Here is an 8,313-nt window from a genome sequence, read left to right as displayed (position 1 = left end):
ATCTAATCTGTGTCAGAGAAAACAAAGTTAAGGAAGAGCAAAGACCCCCAAGATTCCAGGTGAAAGCAAAGCTGAAAAATGTTGCCTCGTCCAAAGTGTTTGGTAATCACTGGGCCATTGAATGGTGCTATTTTTAATTCATCACCGTAGCGGAGATCAACATCTCCTTCTTGAACAATGCATCGGCATGGGAGGGGAGCGGCGCTGGTTAACGGCGAGCGAAAGGTTAATCAGGTTCCACTCACGGCCGTGTGGGCTTTGCAATCACAACATGTGTACTCACAGAGTCAGAAAAAAAAAGAAAAAGTGGCGTGAATAAACAGATGAAGGGCAGATGTATGATATATGAACATAGCTGCGTGTAGCCACTTGAGCAGAAAAGGGGCTGCAATCACTGCGGGGACACACACTGATTGTTTCAATCATGGGCCGTGCCGATGAAAGAATTACTAAAGCATTAATGGTCAAAGGACACATACTCCCAGAGGACATTTTCCTCTGCCAACGTCAAACAAAATTAAGCAAAATACAACTGATTAATTGAATTGCGGAGGAGCCATTTTTCAAGCTCTTACTCGGGTCTGGCAGTCGGGAGCATGCCGTCATTCCTATTTGCTCCGCTTAATTAGTCTTCAACCTATTTTGCCTTTCTTAAAGCACATTCTCGGAAAGTCCGGAGGATGATAATAATAATAAATCTGAAGTCTTAAGAGTGTTAAAAAAAAATAATAGAGTGTACTGCTGCTGTTATTAATGAGATGTATAACCAGCTCTGTCCTAGTGATGTTAGCCGTGCCACTGATGGATCAACACATTGTAATACAACGAGGGTTGCAAAATTCCGGGAATATTCAAAGTTGGAAACATTCCATGGGAATTAACGGGAATATATGGGAAATAACGGGAATTCATGGGAAATGAATGGGAATACAGTAAATATTGAATGCAGCAAGCTCGATCTTGCAGCATGATTATTAGCTAAAACAACCTGATTTAATGCAAATTCAGTTGAATTTCAACCCTGAACTGTGCATTCCTCCATCACATGTGCAGTGCATTCTTCCATCACATGTGCAGATAATTCCCAGCATGCTACACACTACAGCAGGGCTATTGAGGCCACACTAGTATTTGAGCCCAAGGACTTCATCCAGTCAGGTCAGTTTTGATGATATTACTGGGGTAGATATTAGAGATGTCCGATAATATCGGCCTGCCGATATTATCGGCCGATAAATGCGGTAAAATGTATTATCGGAAATTATTGGCATCGGTTTTTTTTTATTATCGTTATGTTTTTTTTAAACATTTTTCTATTTTTTTAAATTTTTTTATTAAATCAACATAAAAAACACAAGATACACTTACAATTAGTGCACGAACCCAAAAAGGGTTGTTTCTTTCTGTTATTAATATTCTGGTTCCTACATTATATATCAATATATATCAATACAGTCTGCAAGGGATACAGTCCGTAAGCACACATGATTGTGCGTGCTGCTGGTCCACTAATAGTACTAACCTTTAACATTTAATTTGACAAATTTTCATTAATTACTAGTTTATATGTAACTGTTTTTATATTGTTTTACTTTCTTTTTTATTCAAGAAAATGTTTTTAATTTATTTATCTTGTTTTATTTTTTTTTATTTTTTTTTAAAGTACTTTATCTTCACCATACCTGGTTGTCCAAATTAGGCATAATAATGTGTTAATTCCACGACTGTATATATTGGTTGATATCGGTATCGGTTGATATCGGTATCGATAATTAAAGAGTTAGACAATATCGGAATATCGGATATCGGCAAAAAGCCATTATCGGACATCCCTAATATATATATATATATATATATATATATATATATATACACACATACACATATACATATGTATGCAATGAGGTGGCGACTTGTCCAGGGTGTACGCCGCCTTCCACCTGAATGCAGCTGAAATAGGCTCCAGCACCCCCAGAGACCCTGAAAGGGACACGTGGTAGAAAATGGATATATATATATATATATATATATATATATATATATATATATGTCTTAATAAGGTTATCCAAAAAATAGTGCTCGATACCGTAGTAGAGCGCAATATATGTATGTGTGGGAAAAAAAAATCACAAGACTATTTCATCTCTACAAGCCTGTTTCATGAGGGGGGGTACCCTCAATCATCAGGAGATTTTAATGGGAGCATTCGCATACCATGGTTTATATAGGGCACAGAGTGGGTGGGTACAGGCTGGCCTAGGGGCGTGGTGATTGGCTCATGTGTTACCCAGGAGGTGTTTCCGTCTATGGCGGCATGCTGTTACAATTTCGCTGCGCTTGTTGAGGGATGACAGGTCTGGACGGTAAATAATAAACAGTTTCTCTTTCAAGCATAGGTTGCATCTTTTATTACCACTAGTGTAAGGTGTGCTGGATGCAAGAATTTGCCATGTTATTGAATATTCAACATTATTGTCTTTGAGGTCTCAAATGTGTTTGCTGAGTTCTGTGGTATTTCGCAGGTTTTTGTTCCTGAAAGAAGCCTTGTGATTGTTCCATCTGGTTTTGAAATCTCCCTCGGTTAATCCTACATATGTGTCGGATGTGTTAATGTCCTTGCGTATTACCTTAGATTGGTAGACAACTGATGTTTGTAAGCACCCTCCGTTGAGAGGGCAATCAGGTTTCTTTCGACAGTTACAGTCTTTGTTGGTTTTGGAGTCGCTCTGTCTGGGGGCCGACGGCTCATTTGCAATTGTTTTGTTGTGGTTTGAGATGATTTGTCGTATATTGTTCATGCAGCTGTAGCTCAATTTAATGTTGTTCTTGTTGAATACTTTTCTTAGGGTGTTGTCTTTGGGAAAGTGTTTGTCAATCAGATTGAGGAATTTGTGTCCAATGTTAGTTGAGACGTTTTTGCTGTATGGGGGGTTGTACCAGATGATGTTGTTTCGTTTTCTGTTCTTTTTTGGCTGGTTTCCTGGCGTGGGTTCATAGGTGAGGGTGAAATTGTACCCGCTTTCATCAAGGGCTTTTTGGTACGGGGGGGTTGCTTGGTCAAATTCAGCTTTGCTAGATGACAGCATCGATAGCCTTTTATTAATTCCGGTAGGTATTCTTTTCGTGGTGGTGGGTGGGTGGTTGCTGTCATGGTGCACGTATTGGAGTGTTGTGTTGGGTTTCGTGAATGGTTGGTAGCTGTTATTTCTCAGGTTGAAAGTGACGTCAAGGAAGTTGACGGTTTGCTTGTTGGCTTCAATCGTGATCCGTAGGCCGTTCTCTTTGAAAATTTGGCATATGCGCTTCTTGGTATTCTCGCTGCTCCTTGGCGAGGCGCGACACACTGCCAGTCCGTCATCACGGTAAATACCAAGGTTCAGATTGAGGCTAGCGAGCTGGGAGAGGAGGAAACTCCCAACGAGTTCACACGTTTCTGCTCCGTCAAAACTTCCCATAGTGACGTCAAATGTTGCATTGTTCTTTTTTTGCCATGGTGTACTGTTGTGGATGAGAATGGAGTTTTTTGCGTGGATGATGATGTTTCTTTCGTTGCCTGTGATTGAGTCGTAGTCTGAGGCGAAGTCTAGTGCTTGAGTCAGTAGGTCTTGCGTGATGGAAGGGTAAAATTCCTCGATATCAAAGGAGATAAAGTTGTGCTGTTGTTTGTCTTGGATGTTGTTGAACCATTTGATTACTGCTGCTGTATTTCTCCATTGGTTGAGTGGTGTTTTGTCCTTGATTTTTGTGTTGACTCTGTCCAGGATTATTTTGCTGATTTTTCCTATTTCAGATTTAGTTGGGTTTATTAGTCGGCATGTTGGGTTATTTGCGAAGTTGGGTTTGTGGTCCTTCAATGTGATGAAGGCTTCCTTGTTGGCTGTGGCGTCCACCCTGTCCCCAATGTCCAGTTCAGCCGCGATCCTTTTATTTTCCAGGTGGATGTTCTGTAAGGTGTTGGGTTGCGCTTTTTTGTATGATTTGGTGATGCTTCTGTCCAGTAAGCTGTGGTGTTCTGGTATGTCCATTCTGTAGAAGTTTGTGGTTTTATCGGCAGCTATGATGAGGTTGTTTACTTTCTTGATGCGCTCCTTGTCATTTTTCAGCTTGGTGAGGAGTGGGTTGCGGATTGGCTTGAATTTGACTGATTGTATCATTTTGAGCATGTCGTTCTCAAAATCCTTTAGTTCCTCAACTGTGGGTGGGTTCTTGGTAGATTTGAATCCGTAAGTTTTCTTTTGCGTTCCTTTTGTTTCAGGGTGGAGGAAAAAATGTGCTTTCCACCGCATCCTTCTTAGGAAGTGTTCCGTCTTTTCTATGAGCCTTAGCTTGTAGTCATTCTGCGCGGGTATGGGAATGTTCTTCGTGGAGTAGTCGATTTTGAATTTTTCCATTTCTGATCGTCGTACAGTGCTCAACAAATGTCAATTTGGAGCGGAGTATATGTCTTAATAAGGTTATCCAAAAAATAGTGCTCGATACCGTAGTAGAGCGCAATATATGTATGTGTGGGAAAAAAAAATCACAAGACTATTTCATCTCTACAAGCCTGTTTCATGAGGGGGGGTACCCTCAATCATCAGGAGATTTTAATGGGAGCATTCGCATACCATGGTTTATATAGGGCACAGAGTGGGTGGGTACAGGCTGGCCTAGGGGCGTGGTGATTGGCTCATGTGTTACCTAGGAGGTGTTTCCGTCTATGGCGGCATGCTGTTACAATTTCGCTGCGCTTGTTGAGGGATGACAGGTCTGGATGGTAAATAATAAACAGTTTCTCTTTCAAGCATAGGTTGCATCTTTTATTACCACTATTGTAAGGTGTGCTGGATGCAAGAATTTGCCATGTTATTGAATATTCAACATTATTGTCTTTGAGGTCCCAAATGTGTTTGCTGAGTTCTGTGGTATTTCGCAGGTTTTTGTTCCTGAAAGAAGCCTTGTGATTGTTCCATCTGGTTTTGAATTCTCCCTCGGTTAATCCTACATATGTGTCGGATGTGTTAATGTCCTTGCGTATTACCTTAGATTGGTAGACAACTGATGTTTGTAAGCACCCCCCGTTGAGACGGCAATCAGGTTTCTTTCGACAGTTACAGTCTTTGTTGGTTTTGGAGTCGCTCTGTCTGGGGGCCGACGGCTCATTTGCAATTGTTTTGTTGTGGTTTGAGATGATTTGTCGTATATTGTTCATGCAGCTGTAGCTCAATTTAATGTTGTTCTTGTTGAATACTTTTCTTAGGGTGTTGTCTTTGGGAAAGTGTTTGTCAATCAGATTGAGGAATTTGTGTCCAATGTTAGTTGAGACGTTTTTGCTGTATGGGGGGTTGTACCAGATGATGTCGTCTCATTTCTGTTCTTTTTTGGCTGGTTTCCTGGCGTGGGTTCATAGGTGAGGGTGAAATTGTACCCGCTTTCATCAAGGGCTTTTTGGTACGGGGGGGTTGCTTGGTCAAATTCAGCTTTGCTAGATGACAGCATCGATAGCCTTTTATTGATTCCGGTAGGTATTCTTTTCGTGGTGGTGGGTGGGTGGTTGCTGTCATGGTGCACGTATTGGAGTGTTGTGTTGGGTTTTGTGAATGGTTGGTAGCTGTTATTTCCCATGTTGAAAGTGACGTCAAGGAAGTTGACGGTTTGCTTGTTGGCTTCAATCGTGATCCGTAGGCCGTTCTCTTTGAAAATTTGGCATATGCGCTTCTTGGTATTCTCGCTGCTCCTTGGCGAGGCGCGACACACTGCCAGTCCGTCATCACGGTAAATACCAAGGTTCAGATTGAGGCTAGCGAGCTGGGAGAGGAGGAAACTCCCAACGATGCTGTCATCTAGCAAAGCTGAATTTGACCAAGCAACCCCCCCGTACCAAAAAGCCCTTGATGAAAGCGGGTACAATTTCACCCTCACCTATGAACCCACGCCAGGAAACCAGCCAAAAAAGAACAGAAAACGAAACGACATCATCTGGTACAACCCCCCATACAGCAAAAACGTCTCAACTAACATTGGACACAAATTTCTCAATCTGATTGACAAACACTTTCCCAAAGACAACACCCTAAGAAAAGTATTCAACAAGAAAAACATTAAATTGAGCTACAGCTGCATGAACAATATACGACAAATCATCTCAAACCACAACAAAACAATTGCAAATGAGCCGTCGGCCCCCAGACAGAGCGACTCCAAAACCAACAAAGACTGTAACTGTCGAAAGAAACCTGATTGCCCTCTCAACGGGGGGTGCTTACAAACATCAGTTGTCTACCAATCTAAGGTAATACGCAAGGACATTAACACATCCGACACATATGTAGGATTAATCGAGGGAGAATTCAAAACCAGATGGAACAATCACAAGGCTTCTTTCAGGAACAAAAACCTGCGAAATACCACAGAACTCAGCAAACACATTTGGGACCTCAAAGACAATAATGTTGAATATTCAATAACATGGCAAATTCTTGCATCCAGCACACCTTACAATAGTGGTAATAAAAGATGCAACCTATGCTTGAAAGAGAAACTGTTTATTATTTACCGTCCAGACCTGTCATCCCTCAACAAGCGCAGCGAAATTGTAACAGCATGCCGCCATAGACGGAAACACCTCCTAGGTAACACATGAGCCAATCACCACGCCCCTAGGCCAGCCTGTACCCACCCACTCTGTGCCCTATATAAACCATGGTATGCGAATGCTCCCATTAAAATCTCCTGATGATTGAGGGTACCCCCCCTCATGAAACAGGCTTGTAGAGATGAAATAGTCTTGTGATTTTTTTCCCCACACATACATATATATATATATATATATATATATATATATATATATATATATATATATATATATATATATATATATATATATATATCAGTGACGTGCAGTCACTAGAGGCAGGTGAGGCCCCGCCTCACCTGCCATCATGGAAAGAAAAAAAATGTAAAAAGAAAAAAAATTTATTAAATTGTTAAATGTATCCAGTGATTATACTATAAAGTTATTTTCCATTTAACTTCACCAGTTTTAAATTATTTTTATTTAAAATCGCTGAATTTTCACATTTGCCGTTCAAATACTGAGAAGAGACGGTGCGGTGAACAACAGCCAGTTGAGGCACGTCATTCATTTGTGCCTCACCATGGATTGCGCAATGACTCGGCTAACTGCTGGCCTGCTGTGCAGTGAGACCGTATTGCTATATGAATTATATTATACATTTCCATAGTTTAGTTAGCTGAGGTATATAATGTACAGTGTATTTTGTCAACAACTGTATGTGTGTATTGTATTTCTTGTGCTGAGCAATCATAAAACGGCTGCAAAAGATGCACTGGCTGAGGCTCGCAGCAATCCCGCCTCCTGGTGGTAGAGGGCGGTAGTGATCCCAGAGATCATTCTTGTGACTACACGGCTGCAAAAGACGTGACAACAAGCAGCAGCAGTTGGCAGCGATCGTTTATTTTTTCCTCTTGCCTGGACATTTAACATGGAGGATTACATATCTAAAATAAAACAGTTTTCTAAACTGGACTTTCAATCGAAGCAGGAGGTAATACTTAAAGGAAGATCTCCATCGAGACAGAGAGACTTTTAAAACTGAAGAAAGATAAGGAAGACTTCTATAAACAAGTTATTGATGCTTTTGTTCAAAAGGAGCTGCGCATGGACTTCATTTATAAGTAAAGGTAAGACCATAATAACGTTTTTTTTTATTAAATGTGCTTTTTTGTGTGCTACAGTTTGTATGTGTAAAGTTAAAGTTAAGTTAAAGTACCAATGATTGTCACACACACTAGGTACCTATCCCCTTGATCACCCCCTGGGAGGTGAGGGGAGCAGTGGGCAGCAGCGGCGCCGCGCCCGGGAATAATTTTTGGTGATTTAACCCCCAATTCCAACCCTTGATGCTGAGTGCCAAGCAGGGAAGAATGCTGGTATGAGCTTTTAAACATAACCCGTTAACTGCTGCCAATCAAATGGTGAATAAGATACTCTTTAGGGTTCATATGTTTGTAAATCTGACTGTGATGAAGTCAGTGCCTCACCAGCCATGAACCTCACCGCACGTCACTGATATATATATATATATAGGGACTTTTGTAGAGGCGAGAACCAATTATTCATGTTTGCATTGACTTTTATAAGGAACTCTGCTTTACTATACAAACTTTTTGGTTAGTGAAACAAGCTGAAGAACCAATTAAGTCCGTAAATCCAGTATTCCACAGTAATAAAACGAAACGAAATATCTAAAGGGTGTTAGATTCGTTATTACACCATTTTGCATTGTTACCTAAGTTTGGTTCAGATAGTTT

Source organism: Nerophis lumbriciformis, linkage group LG13, assembly GCF_033978685.3.
Source record: "Nerophis lumbriciformis linkage group LG13, RoL_Nlum_v2.1, whole genome shotgun sequence".
Lineage (NCBI taxonomy): Eukaryota > Metazoa > Chordata > Actinopteri > Syngnathiformes > Syngnathidae > Nerophis > Nerophis lumbriciformis.
Note: the sequence above shows the minus strand (reverse complement) of the source record.